Genomic DNA, 24713 nt, shown 5'->3' on the forward strand with positions numbered 1-24713 from the left:
GTGAGATTCACCTAATGAGCTCCATCAGAGGAAGCCCTGCACAAGGACTTCCGGTTGTGCAATGGGGTTTCCTTCCTTTCCACCCCTGTGCGCCCTCTGAGTCCCCCAAAATTGGCTCGGCATGGAGGGGTTAGAAGAACGTCAAAAACATAACAAGTTTGGTCTTGCTTCAGTTCCAGGGAAACTGAAGCCCAACCTCTGGGATTCAGCTTCAGTTAGTTGGCTCAGATTATCCAAGAGATGGTGCTACAAAGCTGAAAGCATGTGCTCAAGCCACAGCATGCATTACTGCATCAGTGTGTGGATCCATAAGCAAACCTTCATTCATAGATCAAAGTGACTGGGGTGGGATAGAGAGAAGTGGCTTCTCGGAGACCCTGGTCCAGAAGCATATGAGGATTCACACCCAAGTGTTAGAAACTTGAATCTAACCCAGCAGAAAAATTGGTAGCCAGTGCAGTGCTTTCAACAGAGGTGCCACATGCAGAAGCATTCTGCACTAGCTGCAGCTTCTGGACCAAATTCAAGGGCAACTGCATGTTAAGTGCAGCTATTCCTGTCCAACAATGGCCGTTGCTGGTGACAAAGATGGTCAAAGGCACCCCTGAGCCTCCAGTGATAATGCTAGATCAAGAAACAGCCCTAAGCTCCCCGCCTGTTCTTTCTGAAGGTGTGTAACCCCATCCCAGCAGGCAACCCAAAACAACTCACCCACAGAGCCTCCAACCTCTGGGATTCAGCTGCAGTTTATTAGCTCACATTACCTCCTGATTCAGATTCTCCAGAGAAATGGAGCTGTCCTTGTGCTCCAAATCTAGTGAGTGGTCACAACAATCTCATGTAGGTGTTGAACTAAACACCTATGGTAGCAATTGAGATTAATTTGAGGCATGATTTATAGTCTCATGTTGACCACATAATTTTTAGTTAATCATAGTGCAATCAATGCCCCATTTTAACTGTTCTATCAACGTTGAATATGCATTTACTGAGAAATGGTATTTACTGAGGGACACGGGTGGCGCTGTGGTCTAAACAATTGAACCTCTTGGGCTTGCCAATCAGAAGGTTGGCGGTTTGAATCCCTGCAACGGGGTGAGCTCCCATTGCTCTGTCCCAGCTCCTGCCAACCTAGCAGTTCGAAAGCACACCATTGTGAGTAGATAAATAGGTACTGCTGTGGCGGGAAAGTCAATGGCATTTCTGTGCGCTCTGGTTTTCGTTACGGTGTTCTGTTGCACCAGAAGCAGTTTAGTCATGCTGACCACATGACCTGGAAAGCTGTCTGTGGACAAACGCCGGCTCCCTCAGCCTGAAAGCGAGATGAGCACCGCAACCCCATAGTCAGCTTTGACTGCACTTAACTGTCCGGGGGTCCTTTACCTTTTTACCTTACTGATAAATATTTTGTTTACAAGTATTTCCCTTGTACAGGCAGAGAATTTGTCTCAAAGTCAAGACCAGAAATGTCCAGGGGGCGGGGGGATGGTGTTAAGAAGCAAAGCAAAGGAGTTGTGGGAAGTGAAAGCAAGGACAAACATTAAGGGCAAGTGTTAAGAAAGAAACCCAGTTGCCACAGAGAACATTTGCAATTCTAAGCACGGGCCCTTGGGCCCTTGTTGATGTTCTGTAATGAGTGAGTAAGAATGATGCAGGCAGCTAAAAGTGGAAGACGGGGTTCTTCGCTCTATTAGAAAGGCCAAATGCTGTCTTCATTTCAGATTGCTCAGCTTCATTACATTCAGAGCAGGTTGCACATGTATGTGATGGCAGACTTTGGCCTCCATCCAGGAGACATTGATTACACGGTCACCAGAGCTAATCACAATCAATGGTGCCAAGAAATTAGGTCATCCTAGTCCAAAACCCAGTAGTATGTGTACTGCAGGATGATAACAGGGACACCAGCAAATGAATCTGAAAAAGGCAAACATTAGCCCAGTGCTTTGAACTCAGGAGGCAGGTGGCAAGACACACAAAGGAAGGAGCCTGTGACCAGGACTCTACAATTCCATCCCCTTCGGATTCAATAGGACTTACTTCTCCGTAGACATGGTTAGGTTTGTGCTCACAGCTCCTGCGCAAGAGTTAACCTTGGCTTCTGCTTATCCAGAAAAACAGCAGCTTCAGTTGTTGCAGAAGAAGAAATGAGCTTCTCAAAGTTATTTAAGCTCATTTCATTTATGGAGCCTTCCTTTTCATGTTTGGTTAAAGCCTGCCATATGAAGGAATTCGCTGGATGTCCCATGGTGGTCTGGGGCTATGGGTGTCCTATGCCATTGGAAAACTGCCTGAACATTGCCCCCTAAAATTGACTCTTGCTTACATTTGCCAAAATGTTTTCATTATGTCTCCTAGTGTAGCCACTGTTTCAAGAGGTGTGAATCCATGTTTATGGCCAGCTGTGTACCTGAGGGAGCAGTTTTGAAAAAGATCTCTACAGTAGCAACCTCCCCAAACCTTGCTTCCACAATTCCACAAAGGGCAATGTAAGGGACTGTGCCAGAAACCATGCCTGAACTGGGGGACTCTGGGAACTCTGGCCATCAGTCAAGACGTTGGTGAGCCTTCACAACAATCAGGCATAATGGAAGATATATTGGGTAAAAACTAGTCCAGTTGACATTAGTGTGGGAGGTTTCTCATCTTGGTTTTTATCAGGCTTTTGACCGAAATCCTGTGCTTCCTTTTTCATTAAACTTATAAACAATCTTCCCTAGTAAAGGGGTTAATTTTAAGCTCATTCATCTTACACAGACGTGAAATATTTTCTCCAGCACATAAATTACAAATTTTAATAAACCAGGACTTTGATTGCTCTATGTGGTTTGACCTGCATTGTAATCTAGGAGAGACGACTTGACACGGTTCCAAAAGTCAGTTTCTGTTTTGCATGTTAGAAGATCTACAAATTTGGGCATGTACAGGTTTTCATGGCCTATGAGCAAACAATATTGTTGCTCAAAAATTATTTGACCGGCTCATGAAAATAATTGCTTTTGCCGGAAAGTGATCATTATTCGCTTAGAAAAAAGTTCAATTCATTGTTAACATGGATTATCTTTAATTTATGTTCATATACCCTACAATCATTTCCCCACTCAAATTAAACTGGGTTTGTAATTGGAAACAAGGCTTCAATTTCACCCTACAGCCATGATCACTGAATTTCTTTCAACTGAGAATGCACGATCCAAAATCTGGAAATGTTTCAAGGTCAAGTTCAGTTCCTTGGTGTTCTGAGTTACTAAATCCAAGCTTCTGTGTGTATGCAAAAGCTTTGTGTATATTTTCTGCAAATTCAAAAGAATTTAGCAGAGATTGTATGGTTGTGATATATACGAATATATGAATCAATGATCGTGTTTTATTTTTTTATTATATTTATACCCCACATTTCCCCCAAGACCTCACAACAACCCTATGAGGTAAAATAGGCTGAATAGTCCCAGGTCACCTGGTAAGATTATTCAGTGAGCAGGAATTTGAACCTGGGTCTCCCTGGTGCCCTAGTCCAACACTCTAACCACTACACCACACTGGCTAACCATTTTATTTAATAGCATATTTATTTAGTATTATTTTATATATTTATCTGCTACATTCCTATCCCGTCTCAAGAAGGTGCATGTGGTTTTCCTTGCTTCCATTTTATCCTCATGACAAGGCTGCAGCTAGGCTGGGATAACAACTGGCCCAAGGTCACCCAATGAGCTTCATGATTCAGTGGGGATTTGACCCTGGGCCTCCATAGTCCTACTCTGATGCCTTAATCACTACACCACACTGGCATATGATATTCAAGCATACTGACCATGACCAATTTATTCAGATATTTAGCTTTTCAAATATATTGTGAATAAACAGTTATCTACATGACTGTTGTGTTTTCTTCCAAGTGATTTTTCTTCTACTGCCATGTTTCAGAGCAACAGTGGTCAAAGTTCTCCATTTAAATTAGTGGTTTGGAATTAGCAAAATACAGATGAGAAATGATATCCTCTGTATTTAGATAGCCCTTTTGCCTAGACCTTCTCAGATATCCAGGGAGGCTTGAGCCACTGCCAGCTTTTGGGACCCTAGCCAGATAATCAGAGAAGACATGTTCATCACATAGAACATCATGGGGTTGAGTGGGTATCTGCAGTTGTGGGGAATTGGTATGATCTGGGGTACTGATTCTGAAGAGTGTTGGTTGGTGGAGGATAGCACTAACTTAGCAAAAAGATGAAGCATGCTGCAAAGAAGTCCCATTTTTCTATGAAGCCTTCTCTAGATCTACACAGCACCTTCCAGAGCCCAGATTTCACAGGAATTTCTGTTAAAGCTGTTCTCTTCTACTGTCTTTGCAGTAAAGAGCGAGTGAGTACATTGATGTATTTTATTTGTTTGAATACTAGTCTCTTCAATGAGCCTGAAGAGTCTATAACCAATCCATTGGAGGGCCATACTGAGTCTCAGTTATGATGACACAGTCCATTCACACCACATTTAAGGGAATCCTCATTTTCACACTGCAGATGGGTCAGTCAAACAAGTAGTGCTGGTTTGTTCCACAGGATCCCATATTCAAGTATATCACTATGTGGTAAAAAAAACATAGGTGCTTACATACAGACAGCACCAGCTATTCTCTTGACAGATTGAATGAGGTAGCCATAAGCATCGAACTATCCTTCTATATATCTTTCTCTGTAGCATCCTGTATATGTATTAAACATTCCTTGTTTGTGTGAACTGAACGTTCCCTGAAGAAATGGACACATTCCTAACCGGTGACTTGACCTAACCCTATAAGGTTGACATTGTTCATTTAGGAATGTGTTCATAACCACTTGGTTAGGTGCTGAACATGTTGTGTTCATGTAATCCAGGAATTACACAGCTGATCAAGATGCCATGATAATGATGCCCTAGTAATTTGGATCTAAACTCTTCAAACCCTTAAATGGTGGTGACTAATGCTATGACTATACTGTTTCTTTGAGAATATAACAATACTTTCCAATAAATCCCATTGTTAGAGCTGACAGCTCGTCTTTAAACTTCTGAATATTTATGGCTTAGTTGAGTTTGGCTTGTCTGCTTTTAGCACTGTGTCATTTTCCAGGGACTTTTGCACATGATTAACAATTAACTCTGTTTGCTACCCCTTGGGATGATTAATGTTCTTATATGAAACAAATTTCTGCAGAGCAAAACACCTTGTGTTTTTGCTAGGCTAAAATACAGAATGTATGTTTGTTACAAAATGTTTTATTATTGAACTTTCATCAGTGGGTTTGCTCTCTGATATTGTATCTCCCCCCATGCACACATCATCTCCTGTTATTGATTAAAACTGAATGTTGCCTACCTCACCGTTACAATGCTACTTTCCCACATTTATTATCAAAAAGTACACAATTCATAGGGGATATGTTGAAGTATTTGAAATTATGTAGCATAAGAGAACGGTAAATAAACAGGATTTTGCATAGCCTTGTAAATAACCCCACATTAGTCGCGAGCCTGCAAAAATTATGATTATTCTGTCAGAAGCAAGAAGCCGACATTTTCATGCTGGACCATGCATGGAAATAATTTCAGATTGGTAGCTCCTGAGAAAGTTGCCACTATCAGTCATTCTTGATTAAAAAAATTTATATGCCCCAACCAGGAGACCTTTTTATGCTCAGATGTACAAACAGATCATCTGCATGTGCCAGTTGCCCAGTTGCCTTGTTCCATTAGAGGGTTCTGGTCTCTGGTGGTTGTGTCAGCTCACACCCTGCACTTCCTCAATGCACTTAGGGACCATGTATGGTGGCCATTTATATTTAATGGTTCTTTAACTTGTTTGGCTCTATTGTTTAGGCTGAAGTAAGTTCTCGGTGCAGTGCATACTAAAAAGAGCATGTAAAGGTCATCAGTAAAGATTTTACTCTAGGAGCTCAGCCAAGACTAGTATGAAAACTCATTTGTTCATGGATTTGGCAGCAAAGACTGACATGAGCATTTAACCATGGAGATTGTGTACATTCCTTACAGTGTGCTAAATCTCAACATACAATGCCATTCAATAGCATATTTTGTTCAATTAAGTGGATCCTTGACACTTAGTTTAATGAATGCCTTTTTATGTGTATCCAATTATTTTTTTGATATGTTTTCCCCTTTTGCTGTAAGTTGTTAAAGCTTTGCTATGCTCAGTTCTTTTCTCTACTTCAACCCCATACCCTTCTTAAGGTTACATATATTTATTTCTAATCACAAATCTTACATCTTTAATATTAATTGTCTCTTGCTAGCTATCCTGTCCTGGAATCCTTGGGCTTGGGCATCACCAACCCAGCAGCCAAAAGAAGGGCCTGGAATTTGCATACACAGTAGTACACCATGTGACACAAGAGGTCAGTTTGAACTAACCTGACAGCTGTTATTTAGCAAGAAGGCCAAATTATCACTGTCAAAGTCTCGACATACATGCATGCTTACCCATCTGCCTATCCTGCTTCATCTCACATAGCTTTCCTCCTTAGTAGCTACTGGCCTTTTGCCTTGATTGTGTGCAGACCACCACTGCCGCCTACATGGTCTTCCAGCCAAGGTCCTGTGTTCAGGCTTTCCATAGGCATAGGATGCTGAACTAGATGGGTCATTGGCCTGATTCAACAGGCCATTACATTTTAATGTCAGGTTTTCCATTGGGGTGTGGGGTTGTGATGTGTTTGGGAGGATAAATATATATTCTGAGCCCAAAACAGGTGGATTCTGCATCCTGCACATTTACATATTCATAGTTTATTCTGCTGCATCCAATTATGAGAAAAGGTCAAGGAGTTCTGCAGATCACTGACATTCCCCCAACCAGTGGAGATGTTAATTCGTGACTCTTGAGCTTTCCTGATGCCTAGCTCCTTAAGCCATCAAACCTACAAAGGTGTTTTGTTTTATTAACCATGTGCTCACTGGAAGGACAGATCATGAAGCTGAGGCTCTAATACTTTGGCCACCTCATGAGAAGAGAAGACTCCCTGGAAAAGACCCTGATGTTGGGAAAGATGGGGGGCACAAGGAGAAGGGGACAACAGAGAACGAGATGGTTGGATAGTGTTCTCGAAGCTACCAGCATGAGTTTGACCAAACTGCGAGAGGCAGTGGAAGACAGGAGTGCCTGGCGTGCTCTGGTCCATGGGGTCACGAAGAGTCGGACACGACTAAACGACTAAACAACAACAACCAATCAATAGCTTGCAGGATTTTCATGCTAAGGATTGCATTTGGTTCTTTTTTTCCATGTACTTGCAAGAAATGTTGGAATACATATGACCCTCCTAAATGGGGTTCTCTGATCATGGAACTGTCAAATATTGTAGCATTCCTATCATTTCCTTGTGCAATCATAGCAATAACGCATTTTAGTCTATAAAGTTCATGCAAGTTATATTGCCACTGATATCTAAGTGTTGCTTATCATATTTCCTTCTGGTCATTTGTCAACAGTAGAGCAGTGGGTAGCAATGTCTTTTGCATTGGTAACATTAGTAATTGGAACAGAACCATTATTTTAAGCTAGGTGCGCAAACACAGTTTTGTTAAATGTGTCTATTAACTCTGTTCTGAGACAACAAGTATCCAGCTTAGGCATGACATCATTGACTGGAAAAGCAAAACCCAGACTTTCAATACAAGCTGGCCTGCAATATAAATCTTTGAAACATTCATCCTGTAGGTGATATTTTATCCTGCATGCAACCTGGATTTGTAAGGCTAGCCATCCCTTCTTGAGTCACTTCTGTACAATTTGAAAGCACTGGTGCACAGCTAACTGCTAGTGCATTGTGTTCAGTTCCAGCAGCCAGTGAATGATTTCCAGGAGTTGATTATTCTTGGATGAATTGTTTTCTGACGAAAAGTATGTGCAGGATTGCCAAACTGTATTTTGTATTTGCTGTTACAAATGTGTAACTGTTAACCAACTGTTATACTCCATTGATAAATTAGTCTACATTGGTGGACTTCATTTTGTACATTCCACTGGCTATGTTCTTTGATATTTAACAATACAGTCTTCACGCTTAAATGATAGATGTGCTCTTGAAGTATTTGAATGGGGGAGGGGAGTCAGCTTGGTCAACAGGGGCAGCAGCCTCCCAAGAATCCTAGGACCCCCCCCCCCAGATCCCTGAATCTAGAAATACCCAGCCTCTCTCTTGCCCCCCCCCCCCACATATTCATTAACTTTTTGCCCACTTAAGACAGTCTCTCAGGGGAGACTTCTCTGTAGCTCAGAGTATCTTGCTTGCCAGCCCTTCAGCCAGAACCCATAAGCTAGCGCTCTCTTTCTCTCTCGCTCACTCCCTCACACACACAAAATATCACTCAGATCAATCCAGTCTGTTTTCAGTCTTGGTCTCTGATGGTCAATCAGCTGCAAGTCTGGACACATATGCATCTGATGAGCTATTGTGCTGATGTACCTACCAGCAGCACAGTGCTGTGGAATAAAAATAGAATAAAATAAGTTCTTGCGTTTCCTCCATCTATTCTATTGCAATTAATGAGAAAATAAACTGCATTCAAAATTATCAAAGTGGAGAGAAAATGTTGCTGAATTCTCAATTTTGTTGCACTTACCTTACTTTCATGTTGTTGGGGCTCATCTTCATAGCCAATAACAAAGGGTCACTTATTACTCTTCAAAATCTTCCGTATGGCGCAACCCAATAGGTACAGTTATGAGGAAGTAACGTGTGAGCTGGCTGGACATGGTTCATGGAGTGGCTAAAACGGTGCTCCTGCAATCCTGTGAGTCATTGCTGGGAACTCAGGTGACAATGTGGAATCATACAAAGAGGATAATTTATCAAGATTGCCGCTTCATGTGGAGGATTTTAGATAACATTGTTAACTTTTAGCCCGGGAAATGATTGGCAGTTCAGCCATTCGCTATATCAATGGGGCAATATAATTTGGACGTCAAGAAGCCTACTGCTGCCACAGTGTAAGCATAAGAGCCAAGTCACATTATTTGATTCATATGTGTCTACTCAGAATGAAGTCCCATTTAACTCGGTGAGGCTCACTTCTAAGTAGACATGTAGAATTTCACTGCTGGTGGTTGAATGTGGAATTGGAAAACAGATCACCTTTTACTGATGCCTTTAAGTCCTCTTACTGTCCTATACAGCATTTTCTGTTCTCAGGATGGGTATATCACTATATTTTTCATATCCCCACACAACAACTTACTTTTATTATTTTTAAGCATATTTATATTTTTGTTTTCCACCTCAAAAGACTTCCTTTTTTTACTCAAAGGCATAGCTTTGAAACTTGATTGAAATTTTTTGATACATGCAATTTTCTGCCTTTATGAAACCATAGACAAACTCTGTCTGAAACTTTTTTACCACTTTTTATAGGCACAGCTAAAAAAATATTAAAAATGAGAAAGGGGTTATAATCCGGAATTTAGATGGCGTGATCTGGCCTGCATTAAAGAAAAACTTCAGGAAATGTGAAAATGAATCAGAACTAAGACAAAAATGGCAGATCCAAATTCCCAGTGTCAAGGGCAGAAACTATGCCTAAAGTAGGGTGTGTTCTGTTCCTAATGGGAATTTGGCAGATCTGGTATATATGTGCAATTCCATGAATTTTCATTTTATCAGTAGCTATAATGAGCACATTTGTTATTAGTTATTTTTGAATAGTATCTTATAACAAATCTTTACGGGTTTTTTAAACTGAAACAGAAATGTTCTCATATCAGATCATTTTATTTCAAAATTATGTTAACTGTTTACACCCCGGAAATTGCATAATCTTAAGCCATTTCCTTTGTGGGGGTCGCCTTTCTAATTCCCATTATGAAACCATGAAGACGCAGGGTAGGCCTAAACAAATCTGGGGAGTAGGCCTACAAAGAAGGAAATACCTGCCCTTTTTTGAGATTGCTCTCATGGAAAGAAAAGTAATATATACAGAAAGATACCACAATGCAGCCAGTTAAAACAATTAGAGGCAAGAATAATTAGTTGTAGGGTTAAGGATCTTTTATTCATTGCTTTCCACATCACAGTTCAGAACAAGATGTAAATGCAGCCAAGTGCAATATTGTGATTTGCACATTTATATTAATGCAAAAATGGTCTTAGCTTTGCATGATGTTGATTTAATGCTCATGACACCACTGCAAGTGAAAATAAACAGCATTGTGCTCATCCTACAGAGTGAAACAGGAGAAATGAGGAGGTTTTTCCCTAGAAAGATTGAAATTCATTCTAGTAGTGACTTCTACAAAACTGCCTTCCGTTCTCTTGTGGCCTGCTCATATTCTCAGCCTGAAAACAGTTGTGTTTCTCATAATCAGGACATGTGGGAAAGTACACTGTTCCAAATAAATAATGAGTTGCCAAAATGTGTGTAGTCTTTCCCCAAATTAGGATAATACATTTCCTGGTAGGATGGTCTCTACCTGGAAATGGATCCAATAGACCTGCAGAGTATATGGTAAGGACCCTGTGTGGGAAGGGCAATCTCTTAGTGGTACAGCATCTGCTTTGCACCCAGAAGGTCCCAGGTTCAGTCCCCAGCATCTCCAAGTAAGGGCTAGAAAAAACATCTAGCTGAAGCCCTGGTGAGCTGCTGTTGGTCAAGGTCAGGCATCCCCAAACTTGGCCCTCCAGATGTTTTGGGACTACAATTCCCATCATCCCTGACCACTGGTTCTGTTAGCTAGGGATGATGGGAGTTATAGTCCCAAAACATCTGGAGGGCCAAGTTTGGGGGTGCCTGGTCAAGGTAGACAATACTGAGCATGATGGACCAATGTTCTGACTCGGTATAAGGCAGTTTCCTATTTTCCTAGAGTGGTCTGGTCAACAGCTACTTGGTTAGTGACATGGTCTTTCTCTCAAAGGCTCTATGCACCCATTCATATAGTGACTCTTAGACATATTCTGCTCACTCCAAGGGAACAAAATTGTGAGGCAGTTAAGATGATGACTGGAGTGGAAATGTTAGGAGACTCCTGGTAAATCTGATCAAAAAGTCTATGATGTGGTGGTATAAGAAGGTCAAGGTGTTATTTTCTCGTACCATTGTATTGTCGGTGTGTCAACTATATCTCTTCTAGGTGGTGGATGTGGTTATTACTGCTTTCCCATTCATATCCTGAGAATGAATCATCGACAGGTCATTGTGAACATTGCTTGCCAGTCATCTGGCTGATAAAATCATCCCTATCTTGGATGCCACAATTAAGAATGAGTCCATATGTCTGGAGTATCAGTAATGTCTGCGTTATCATTTCTTTAGCTGATGAATTTCAGTCCTTTGCTGTCAAAGACGCGGACAGGATGCAATATGGAAGACCATATGAAGATTTTATCCATGTTTCTGTCTGTTGACTGAAGTTTCTGGAAGGACCTGCAGGACATGGTGGGTTTTTATTATTATTCAGGAAGTGTAGGATACTATTGCTATTCACTGGAATTTAAGCTATTCTTGGTTTTTAGAAGGAATATCTTAGCTCAGGCTTCCCTAACCTGGTGCCTTCCAGGTATTTTGGACTACAACTCCCATCATCCTTGACCATGTTGGCATGCTAGCAACATCTGGAGATCAGCCGGTTGGGGAAGGCTGCCTTAGCTGCATGTTTGGTGTTCCGACTACAGTTGAAATAAAACTGAAGTGACCGTACTCATTCAGAATCTTAATTTGTATATTCAGAGTCTCATGTTTCATATGTATTCATGTTCTAGCTACAAAATTTGGACTGGCAGCTCTTCTTACTGCCAGTCCAAATGAAGCCAGGTCATGTCTTCATCTGGACACAGCCATCTTGTGCTTGCTATGCCATGTTTGCTACACAGAAAATAATTTATAGCCATCATTTGGCTCCTGTTCAAAAATTCCCCAATGTTGGAAGACACCAAATTCTGGCTTGGAGGAACTTAGCTGCAGTCTGGCTCCTTCTTCATCAGATCATAGGCAAGCGAAAACTTGCAGGCAAAGAGTTACTCATTTAAGTGTGGTTCTCCATCTCCCGCTGATTTTGCTGGAATCCCTGTGGCAAGTATGCTATTTTTTTCAGTCCTTAAAAGTGCTTACAATATGAATCAGCAGCAACATGCTGAGCATCTACATACTGGCAAGGGCTACAAACATCCCATGGGGTGTGGAGACTCTCCATGTGATGACGGTGCTCTCTGTGGCAAGCCTGTCTACAAGATGGGGCTCACTCACCATGAGAAGCAGGAGTCCCACTGCTTGGGTCATGAGTTTATGAGCCCTATTAATGGAGCAATGCAAGGGTTCATAGACTTCGTGCTCATCTTATTTAGTAGTTATGCTGTTTCATGCTCAATTCAAAGTAGCACACACATTCCATTGACTCCCCAGTTATAGATTCCAGGAGTAAATAAAATAGCATTATTAGCACTTAATTAGGTTCTTGCTGCACAGTGATTTATGGTGAGTGTAGCAACCTATTTGCTTCTAAGCCAGGTACAAGATTCTGGCTGCTACTATGCCAGACTCAAGGTATGTGTACTGACATCCAAAGACTTAAAAGAGCTTGGGACCCAGATACTTGGCAGAGTGCCTGCTCCTATATAGACTTGCCCCAAGTTGCTCTCTTGGCAGTGTCACCCTGTCCTCAAATTCATTAATACAGCTATGCAGGCAAGGGCATTCTCAGTGCAAACATTCCTCATGAATTTCCTTCCCCTCTCAAATAAGGCTGGCACTGACCATTATGTGCTTCGGGGTCCAGTTACAAACACTCCAATATAAACACCGACAACATTGGCCTGCGAGCACTCCAACTGGAGGTGTCATGGGCTTTGAAGACACTCAAACTCAGGACGAAAGGGAGAAATGCGCTAAGAGGAAGGCACGCTTGGCAAACCCTCACCATGTCCCGACTGTGGAAGGACGTGTGGATCCAGAATTGGCCTCCACAGGCATTTACGGACTCACTGTTAAAACCGTGATCATGGAAGAGAATCTTACTTGGCTACGAGTGACCGCTAAAGAACACACACGCCAACATTTGTCAGATGAAAATGGGACATTTCTCACTCCCACCCACCCACTGACCCTCCTCAAACCCGCCCCCCATTTTTGTCTCCCCCAGCAGAGACTTTTCTATCAGAAGGAGAAGGTCAAGTGCCAGCACCATTACACCAACAGGACACAGCACACATGTCATCCACCGCCCTGAGAGAACCTCTTAATCCTGATATTATTTTGCTTTTTGGTAGATTGGCAAAGCAGCAAGAGTAGATGCGGAAACACAAAGCATTTTTAAAAATAAAAATCAAGACTCATTATGTTCTGCTCTGCTCTCCCTTTCTTCCCTCCCAGGGTAGCCCTGTCCTCTGCCTGCCCCTCAGAGTAGTGCATCACACGGGGCTGGGTCTCAGTGGCAACAGCCTCTGCTCATCATCAAAGCAGGAGCCCAGCAGCACAGGACATGGAGAGGCAATGGGATGCTTCCTTGCACCCTCCTCCCTGAGCTTGGCAACGGCAGCACTGGCAGGGGAACTAGGGGCAAATCACAAGCAAGGATGGTTTTCCAAATTCCAGGACTGTCCCTGGAAGATTGGGACACTTGCGGGGGTATGCAGTTAAAACCCACCTATTTGGTCAGGCTTTTGCTCTGATGAAATTTTATTGGTTTTGTTGCTGCACATGTTATTTTATTGTTGTCTTTGAAGGATTTAATGCTGCAGCTCACGGTGGGTTGCCTTTTCAGTAATGAAGAGTGGGCTATAAATATTTTAAATAAATAAAAACCCTTTACTGCTTTTACAGAAACACAATGAATTCAATAGTTTTCACCCAATGCTACAAGACAGCTCAAGTAGCTTTTCATTATACTTCTGTATAGAAGCTGTGTATGACCATGTTGGATCTAGTTGAAACATAATTTTTCAATTCATTACTACAGGCGGTGTAAATAATATCTGGGATATGGTTTTCACATTCATAGCAGAAATGAGCAATGGAGATATTTACTGTTGCTATTCCCTTGAGCATTTTCCTCCCATATATGTGTACTTTCTCACAGTAGCCTGTCTGCACTTTATAATTATTTAAGAAAGTAAATTCATTCATTATTTTTGGTAGATATAGCTTCTTATCCATTTGTAATTAAAGCAACACCCATAAACTAAATTATATTTATAGGCACAAATCACATAGTCTTCTAAACCTAAGTGTTCTATAAACAAAGTCCCTGAGAGAGCAATCCTATGATGCTCCAAAGGGTAGAGACAGAAGTCCACAGGTGTAGAAGGAAGTCCCTCACAAGCCCCCTTTTCCCCACATTATGGGCCTAGAAATCACCCTCTGTGTTGTGGTCTGATAGATGTCATGGGATGTGGGAGAAATTTGGTTCATATCACTTTTAAAGGCAAACTTACCTAATCTGCACTTTCCATGACAAAATACAAACTGAAGCACAGAAAACCTTTGAAATTTACACTTTTCCAAAATATAAATGCATATGTTAGTGGGGGGGGGGGGACATATTAAGAGAAATTGTTTTGCAAAGCGGTGTCTGTTAGGAGAAATTTGAAGTAAAATGCTGATGAATTTTCCTGTGGACTTTAAAAAATCAAATCCGCAAACTCATGTGGAAACGTGGAAAAGTAAATTTAAGATTGGGAAAAAGAAACCATACGTATTTGCATGTCAAAGCCCCAAGCGACCCCCATGAGACACAAAGACACAGAATTTTAGGTTAATGTGAATGGGCAAAATTTAGGCCACAACTTTATTGGTTACAGAATGTGAGCGGTATTGGTTTAGGCATCGGCATCAACAGACTATATCTGAATCCTGCCCGCCTTGCAGGAAGTCTGGTAAGGGTGAACAACCAGTAGGGGAAGCCCCACCAATGTGGATCGACTTGAGCATCCCCTAGGTTCCTGACAGGGTTGTGGCATAGCCCTAGTCCCTCCCCAGGCTTTGGACAAGATCCACACCCCCGGATTCCTTTAACAGAATACCATTGAGCACGGAGGGGCAGGTGATGGCCGCACCTCTGCTCCCCCACGCATTGCTATTCCAGTGCCTAACCGCCAAACCTTACAAAGTTGTGATGATTGCAGCGAGGTAGGCAAAAACCAAGTGGCCAGTGCCAATTTGCCAAGTGGAATAAGTCCTACCAGGCCCCTCAACGGCAACCAACTGAAGTCCATAGCAAGGCCAATGACACAACCGCAGCATGAGGCTGAAAAGGGGTGATTCAGTGTCACACAGTGGTTTAAATTGGCCCTAGGCATGCCCCCCAAGCCGCCTGATTGGCCACTTGGCTAACTGGCATGGCCGGGCCTCCCCAGTGTAAGGCAGGACGCAGTCATTCCCCCCCCCCCCCCACGCTGAGGTGGGAAGCTTGGTGGCTCACCCAGAACACATCCCCACAAAGAGGTGCCCACCCCGATGTGAACCACAAGCCAAGGAATTAAGAAAGTCTTGGTTTTGGGTGTGAGAAAGACCAAGTGTCTTCTCAATCCTAAAGCCTACTGGTGGGCTTTGGGTAAGCTACTCTTTCTATATCTAGTCCCAATTCATCTAACCTAGGGAATTCTTGAAAGAGTAAAGGGTAGAGTCCAACACAGAACAGTAGAGACTGAAATTGTGCATTAATTTGTGACACTAGCCTTTAAATAAAGATCTAAAACTTGGCAATGTGACTTCCTTTGTTATGCTTTCGCTTACTACACATTTTACTAATGTTTGCTTGAGAATGTAATGGAGATTGCACAACATACAGATTTTCTGATAATACTAAAAGCTGGTGCAGGATCAACTTTGCTCTATTTTAAGGCAAAGAGTATATTCTCTAATTCTGCTGATACTGAGAGATACATCTCTTCATGTGCCGAACAATGAAACCAACTGCAAAAAAAGGGGCTAGTTTGTTGCATTCAAACATATGAGAGTGAGGTCACTTCTGCTCATATTTGATTTTCTGTGCTTTTTCCATGTGGCTCTAATATAGACATCTATGTAGATAATTTAATATTTGCTTTATGAGGAGAGTGTGATACTTGGATTCTCTTTTCACACATCTAGAAACATTTCATCATATTCTTACCTTTTACAAAGATACTTCCTTGACACAGCAAATCATCTGTGAGTTCCCTGTCTCACATTATTTGAAATAAAACATATTGAGGATTTATATATTTGGTTTACAGTATAGTTTCCTTCTCATTCACAACTCTTTCAGCACATTTACACTTTTTATTAAAACATGTTAAAGCACTTCCATTATTAAACAGTGCTTGAGGGAACCAGTGAATGATAACAAAACTGGCATAAATCCCAGCGTGTTCTGGGGAGACGAAGGGCTAAGGATGCTAACTACCAAACAGAATGACAGTAATTAAAATTAATGAAAAAAATTACCACATAACACACACGGTTTTGACATATTTCCCTAGGTTATTCAATACTTTTCAGAATCTCAAGAGATAGCCATCATAGGTGAAGTTTGGGAACATCTCAACACATTTTATAAACAAAATCATAGCTAAATTAATATGTCAATAAAAACTGAGGTAAAAGTAGCTTTTAAAAAACATTAGAAAATCTGTAATTGTGAGATTGTGAAATCTCACAATCTCTTAGCCAACTAAGTTCTACGCAAAGTAGACTATTAACTTTGGTGAGTCCAGTTTGTGTAGGACTAGCATTGGATACAACCCTAAGACTACATTTGAGGCAGTGAGCTCAGTTGTTTTAGTATGTTCTAAGCTCAAACTGAAGCTGAGGCTCCAATACTTTGGCCACCTCACGAGAAGAGAAGACTCCCTGGAAAAGACCCTGATGTTGGGACGACAAGGAGAAGGGGACGACAGAGGACGAGATGGTTGGATAGTGTTCTCGAAGCTACCAGCATGAGTTTGACCAAACTGCGGGAGGCAGTGGAAGACAGGAGTGCCTGGCATGCTCTGGTCCATGGGGTCATGAAGTGTTGGACATGAGTAAACGACTAAACAACAACAAAGCTCAAACATACATGCCAAGGAAGCCCACGTAAGAACAATTTATAAAATGCCTGTGGTAGGGTTGTTAATACTACAATTTCATTCCCTCTTCCCATTAAGTACAAGGAATCCAGACTTTGGGGGAAGAGATAGACACTCTTTGAGCTTGCCTTTGCCAACACACTTCCAGCCACAAGTGATCCAGGACCAATGAAGCCAAATGATGGAGGACAGATAAAAGAAAGTAGTACTTCATGCAGCACATAATTAAGTTATGGAGGCAATGGTGGCTTGGACTGCTCGGGGGAAAAGACTCAACAAATTCAGGGAGGACAAGGCTATCCATGGTACTAGTCACAATGGCTATGTTCTACCTCCACTGTCAGAGGCCTTATGCCTCTGAATAACAGATGCTGGGAATCACAGGTGGGCAGAATGCTGGAGTCCAGCTTGCAGGCTTCCCAAAGGCATCTGGTCAGTCAATGTGAGAACAGGATGCTGGTCTAGATGGGCCATTGCCTGATACAGCAGGTTCTTTTTATGTCTCCTTGTGAGTCAACAACAAAGACAAGACTATTGTTACCTACATTTGTCCCAGAAATCTCCAGGTAAATTGATATGCCTTGGAAGGCTTGAACATCTGTTTAATAAACATGAGGAATATAATAAAGATAGTTTCCCTTTTCCTAAGCAGATAGAGGTAGGTCTGTTTTTTTCAAAATATTAAGTTGTCTTGTAAAGGGAAAAAGGGATGCGGGTGGCGCTGTGGGTTAAACCACAGAGCCTAGGACTTGCTGATCAGAAGGTCAGCGGTTCAAATCCCCACGACGGGGTGAGCTCCCGTTGCCCGGTCCCTGCTCCTGCCAACCTCGCAGTTCGAAAGCACGTCAAAGTGCAAGTAGATAAATAGGTACCGCTCCAGCGGGAAGGTAAACAGCACTTCTGTGCGCTGCTCTGGTTCGCCAGAAGCGGCTTAGTCATGCTGGCCACATGACCCGGAAGCTGTACGCCAGCTCCCTCAGCCAATAAAGCGAGATGAGCGCCACAACCCCAGAGTCGGTCACGACTGGACCTAATGGTCAGGGGTCCCTTTACCTTTACTGTAAAGAGAAACTGTTCTCTTGTTCAATATTACAAAAAAAATAAATCGGAGCACGATTTCTGTTCTCATCCTGAAGTAAAGTTCTTAACCTGAGGTACTATTTATGGGTTAGTGGAGTCTGTAACCTGAAGTGTATGTAACCTGAAGCGTATGTAACCTGAGGTACCACTGTAGAGTGTTTTTGTTGTTTGGTCTCTATTTAACCAACACCTTTGGTTTCAGAAGACATGTTGGATGCCTTAACTGTTAAGGATCTATAGATTAGTAGCATTGTTGTGTCATGATTTTGTAGCTGGGATATCGCAGAACAGGTCAAGACAGTGGCATAAAATATTCTGACAACCTAAGAACGTTGCATATAAATATTGGGCATACTTTCTTAAAGAGAAACATAGAACCTAAATAGCATTAACTCATATATTTGTTTCTTATCGAGTGTCAGACATTCTTGAGGACTTGGCAGAGTTCCCTAATCCCTCAAGCTCTGGATGATTTATTGCTCTCCATAATGTTCAGTGAAGTAATGATATGCCAGCTGCACAGCCTGCTCACTGGTGGCAGTTCTCCTACTCCCTAATCCAAATCTATATGCACAGAGAGAAGATCCATGCCAGCAGCTCCATAATTATAAGTTTGTGTAAGGCTTTTATCCCTCTGAATAATGTCCTGCAGCCGGACACACACTGATCTATAGGCAGACTCCCCTTTTACACCAAAAAGAACTTCCTCTTCTGTGCTGGTTTTTCTAAAATGGCCTGTCCAGCCAGATTTACCTGTTTCATTGAATTATTGTTGTGTCCTGTTGTATATTTGTGCTTGCAATTCCCTGTGATAGCTACTTCACAGAAGACAGGTGGAATGTGTTTCAGGGTTTCTGGTGTTAATGGCTCTGTGGGATGTTTTTATTTCCAAATATCTGCAGCACTTGCCATTTATGTGTGAATTTAATGTGACACAATCCTATGTTACAACAGAAGAAAGATGCATAATAACACTTTCCTCCCAACATGAACTGCAGACCCACCCCAACATGGCACTTTATCATTTGGCCTTCATCATGAATGCATGGAGATGGTAGGATCAAGATCAAAAGTACCAGTTAGCATTGCTTCAAAACGTCAGAAGTGCAGGAAAACATAATCTGCATTCCTAGATATTCTCTTAACTCCCACTGGAATGCCTATTTGACTGAGGCTATACCATTTTGTAACTGTATAGTTGAGTTATTTACTATATGTCTTAAAGAGATGTCTTGGGGTGTGCAGCTATGTGTATTTTAATTGCAGCCACATGAAATTAAATACCATTAAAGTGAATTTAATTTGAATGATGCATTTGCAATTAAGCTATAGTTTAAATAATTATAGATTCATTCTAGAAATATTAGCAGAGGTAAACTGCAGACTGTAAAAGATGGCGCACATTGTAGAGAAGATAATAAAGGAAAATGAGCACTTGATAACCAAAGCCCTCATTTTCCTATTTTCTAAGTAAGTCCACAGGAACAATTAATTTTTCTCTTTCAAAATTAACAACAGAACTAGCAATTCCAGAAGTTGCACACACGATCAGCCAGTCTTGTGAATGGTTCAACACAAGTTCAAAGCACGCCAGAACATGTTCTGAAAAAATGTTTTAAAAGTACAGTATTCCATGCAAGGACACCTTGTTTTGCAAACAATGCTGAACCACTGACAAGACTTCCATTGCAAATCTGAGAAAGTGCAAGGGTTTTATGAACTGGACCTAAGGAGTAAACTATGTGTGACAGATGTTATAGGACTGGGCTGAAATGACCCTCCATGCTAACTGGGTTGTGAAACAGGAAGGACCATTCAAGGTGGGGAGAACATTTCAGGGGCTGCTTATCTTTCTGACTGTCCTTTTTTCTAAGTACTCCAAGGTAGTGCTAAAGCACTTTCTCCTCACACTCTTGCAGGAGAGGGGGGCTGCCACCTTCCATTTTATTTACCCCAAAAGGAAGAGGCCCTATGTACTGCTTCTTCTGTTGTCTTCAGGAGGAAAAGCAGGTGGTGACAGCCAACAACCCTCTCTTTCAGTCTCCAGAAGAGGGTGGGGTGATTTTAATACTCTCTCTTCGGCTGCTTTCAAAAAGCTGCTAGGTAAGCCCCATGTTCACAAAAATGTTTCAGCCATTTCCCCTGTCCTCAAAAACATCCTTCCTTTTGATGACTATTTTGGCTCACCCCTACATTAGGCGCTTTGTTGAATTAAGTTAAATTCATGTTTGGTGGTTGACAAAGCAGCTGCAGAGAACCATCAGGATTGGAGTCATTGCACCAGGGAGAGAGGAGTTGAACCCTTCCCCACAGGCAGAGTGAGAGAGACAGAGAGAAACTAGTTCACAACTTGATCCAGTGAAGATCTCCACTATCAAAATAAAAGGGAAGGCATTTTTGTTGATAGCTCCTCCTCCTCCCCGAAGCCTCTAGCACCTCAAAAAAATCATCTCCAAAGAGCTGAGGGCCCTTCAAAGTAACATAAGAACAACCCTGCTGGATCAAGCCAGAGGCCTATCTAGTCCATCATTTTGTTCTCGCAATGGGAAGCCCAAAATAATGACCTGAGTGCAACATCCACTCTTCCACCATGTGATTCCTAGCAACTGACATTCAGAGGCATACTATCTATTACAGTGGCACCTCAGGTTACATGCGCTTCAGGTTACATACGCTTCAGGTTACATACGCTTCAGGTTACAGACTCCGCTAACCCAGAAATAGTGCTTCAGGTTAAGAACTTTGCTTCAGGATGAGAACAGAAATCGTGCTCCGGCAGCATGGCAGTAGCAGGAGGCCCCATTAGCTAAAGTGGTGCTTCAGGTTAAGAACCGTTTCGGGTTAAGTACAGACCTCTGGAATGAATTAAGTACTTAACCCAAGGTACCACTGTACATTTCCGTCTTATTTATTTATAAATAATGAGAATCAGGGTCAGAGCATTGTGGCAATCCCTTCCTGATTTTTCAGTAACAATCCAAATAATGACATGCACTTGTTGATGTTGTCAGGCAACTTTTTACAGATTAACTGATGCAGTACAACCACACGGTACTGCTTCACTACATTAATATATTCTAGCCTACAAAGGGACTAATTAATTTTGATTGCTGGCAGGCAGCTGCCGGAACTCCACCTTTCTGCATGAAGCCGATGTCAGAAGCCCCAGTGACAATTTATATCTCGTTACTGGGCATATGTTATTAATTTCACAACAGAGGAGTGTGAAGTCTTGAGGGAAGTGTTTTGGTGTTGCTTCCAAGATCTCATTTGCATTTCAGGGATTTCTGATGCCACTTATGCAATGTTTGCCCCTAACCTCTCCTCTGTTTGCAAAGGCCTTAAATGTACTGCTTAATAGGCTGTATGCCAAGTTGCTTGGTTTCAGTGGTTTCTGAAAACTCGTCTAAAGACCAACAGAGAGAAATAGCAAGTCACAGTTTTTCTTGTTCAGAGAAGTAAACATAAAAGCAATGTAGCGAAGAATAACACAACAAGCTACCCTTAAATATTCTAGTGAAAAACGAGAGTTCAGAACTGTTCACTGTTGTGCTTATTGTGCTTATAGAGCCAGTCCTGACAGACCTGAATAATTGGCCAATACTGTATTAAAAACAGGGCCGATCTGACTTTCAGGGGGCCCTGGCCAAAGTGTCCTCTGATGGGACCTCTCCTACATCAGTGGGTCCCCTTGGGCTTACCTGGCAGCAGTAACAGCACTCTAAAGGTGCCTGGGAGATGCCCTTTCTTTTCCTTCCACAGTGCCCAGGGCACCCAAAGTAGTGTCAGTCTGGAGTATTGTGGGAAAATTACAATTGACACTAGCAGATCTAGTCACATGGAGGCCTGAGGCAAGTGTCAGCACTGATGGGCCCCAGCAGCTGCCTTAGGAAGCCTGGAGCTGACCCCAGGCCTGATTAGGATTGGACCAAAGGACCACCTGGTCCAATATTTTGCTCCCATCAGTAGACAGGCAGGTGCTTTTAGGAGACTTACAAAGCAAGGCATGTTGAAGATAATCATCCCTGACATCTGGTAAGATGTAATCAGAATTGTACTGCCTCTGCACATGAAACCTCCATTTTTGTCCCTCTCTTATTCAAATATTTGACAAAATATTCCATAAACAACATTCTACAGATATCAAGAGTGGGATAATGATCTAAGTTCCGGAAAGAATTAGTTAATGAATAAGGCGCATGCATTTTCATGTGGATTTCTTGTGCAATCCTGTGCATGTCTACTCAGAAGCAAGTTTCCTTGAGTTCAGCGGGACTAACTTCCAGGCTAAATGTGCATAGGGTTGCAGCCTTAGTGTGTTCAGAATCTCAGGTTTTCATCTGTCTTCTGATGTACTGAGTTGCTTGAAACTTAAATGGGAGAGTAGGGGAGAGAGATTGCAGGCCTTTAAGAGCCTGCCCTTCCAACCACACTTTCAACACCTGGCTGAAGAAGGCTTTGGTGTAACAAAGGTTGATGACAGATCCTTATGCTGACATTCTGTGTGGTGCTGCCTGTCTGTCTGTTAGCACACTGCTACTTTGTAAAAGCAGAAGCACTTTATAGCTTGCTTGTTTTGAGAACTAGAAACACATCCTTTTGAACTTAAACCCATAAACTGCAGCCTCATATTAGTCACCTTGTGACAATGAGTTTGGGAAGCAAATGATATGTTCCAAAGATAAAACAAGACTTGCAATCCTGTCATTCTGCATGAAACTGTTTTTGGACAAAAGTCTTTTTCCCCTCTCACCTTTGAAGCCTTAGAAATTTGAGGGTGAATGGGTTCAAATTCATGATCTTTATTCACTTAAAATATAGTTAAGCAATTAGCTTAGTAGGAAACATACCCTCCAATTTTATCCAAGAATGACTCATCTGGTTGGGCAAAGCTGCTATGCTAGGCTCATGGCAGGTGGAAGAGGCAAATGGGGAGATACTATATTGGTTCAACCACACCTAGCGAGCCATTTCTAATTTAACAGGAATGTAGTCTGTTTTACACTGGATGTAACATACGTGGTAGCTTGGATGTTCATAATGGCTTGTATTCAACATAGTGTGACGCAGTTCGTTCCAGTAGTGCAAGGATGTCCCCTTACACAGTGGAATGATGGGATAAACCCCTCGCGCTAGCGCTAATCCTTGCACTAGCAAGAAATGTAGTTGAATACTGCCCTATATCTATTTATTTCTACATAGGACGGTGAGCTAAGTTATACATCACCCCAAGAGAGAGAAAGCATCATCAAAAAGGGGTGGTAGTGGCTAAAGTGGAAATAGGTTTGCACAGAATTTGCCTGCGCTAGTGTATTTGCATAGCCTCGGTTTCATAGTTCTAAAAAGTGCAAGATTAAGGGATTAGACAGGGATGACACAATGCTAAAATATGCAAGTTTATGACATATAGATGTATATAGATATATGACAACTGAATGATAGGGAAATGCATGGAACTAACTCGAGCCTCCAGAAACAACAGAACTTGCTTGCTTTCAAATCTACTGTGAAGAGCTCCTCTCTGGCATAATATAAAGAAAATTTGCCTGGTTTCATTAATGAAAAGCTGTGTGCAGGGTTGCGGATGAGGAATAACAATACACTCCTAAACAGGTCTACTCAGAAGTAAGGCCCATCAAGTTCAATGGCTCCTACTTCCAGGTAAATGGTATAGGATTGCAGACTTAATTGATTCCTTCACAGGAATTCATACATTTATTGTCTGTGGATTATTATTGGTATTATTACTACTGCAAGAAAAAAATCATTTATAGATGGTTGAATAAATGAGATTTTCCGTTTTTATTCACCTTTCTTTACTGTTTGTTTTGATTTCTTCCTCTCATGGGAGTGGTCCTTCTGTGTGAACAGTGTAGCAGGTGAGCTTAGAATCCCTCCCATATTAAAAGTATCGCCTTCCTTTATCTGAAGTTGTCCTCTGTTTGAAGGGCTGCACAATCTAGACTAAGAGCCACAAGAAGGGAGAATAGCAGGGGCCTTGATGTTGCATACCCCTCAGCATCTTGAGTCCCAAAACAAGAATGCACCTCTTCCCAACCGTGTTCATGCGTGAGTCTTGTGACCCACATGAGATTGTGGAATCCAAAAGACGCACTTTGGGGGGGGGGAGGCTGTGCTCACACAGTGGATTATGTCAGCGATCAAACTAGGATATAAGGTGGCCCTTAAGATATCCTGGAGCCAAGTCATTGAGATGTTGCATGTGTTACAGAGGTGTTGTATGCTGTTGGCCCTCTGCTCCCATCAGCAGCCTAGCTGCTTCATTCTGTACTTCTGGAGCTTATCAGTCAGGTCCGAGAGCAGCCCTACCTTGGCTACATGATACTAATCCAGTCACAAGGTCACCAATGCATGGATGGCCTTAGTAGACCATTTGTACCTCAGTAGGGACCCGGGTGGCACTGTGGTCTAAACCACAGAGCCTAGGGCTTGCCAATCAGAAGGTCGCGGTTCGGATCCCCACGGCGGGGTGATCTCCCATTGCTTGGTCCCTGCTCCTGCCAACCTCGCAGTTCGAAAGCACGTCAAAGTGCAAGTAGATAAATAGGTACCGCTCCAGCGGGAAGGTAAACAGCACTT

This window comes from Podarcis raffonei, chromosome 2, assembly GCF_027172205.1.
Source record: "Podarcis raffonei isolate rPodRaf1 chromosome 2, rPodRaf1.pri, whole genome shotgun sequence".
NCBI lineage: Eukaryota > Metazoa > Chordata > Lepidosauria > Squamata > Lacertidae > Podarcis > Podarcis raffonei.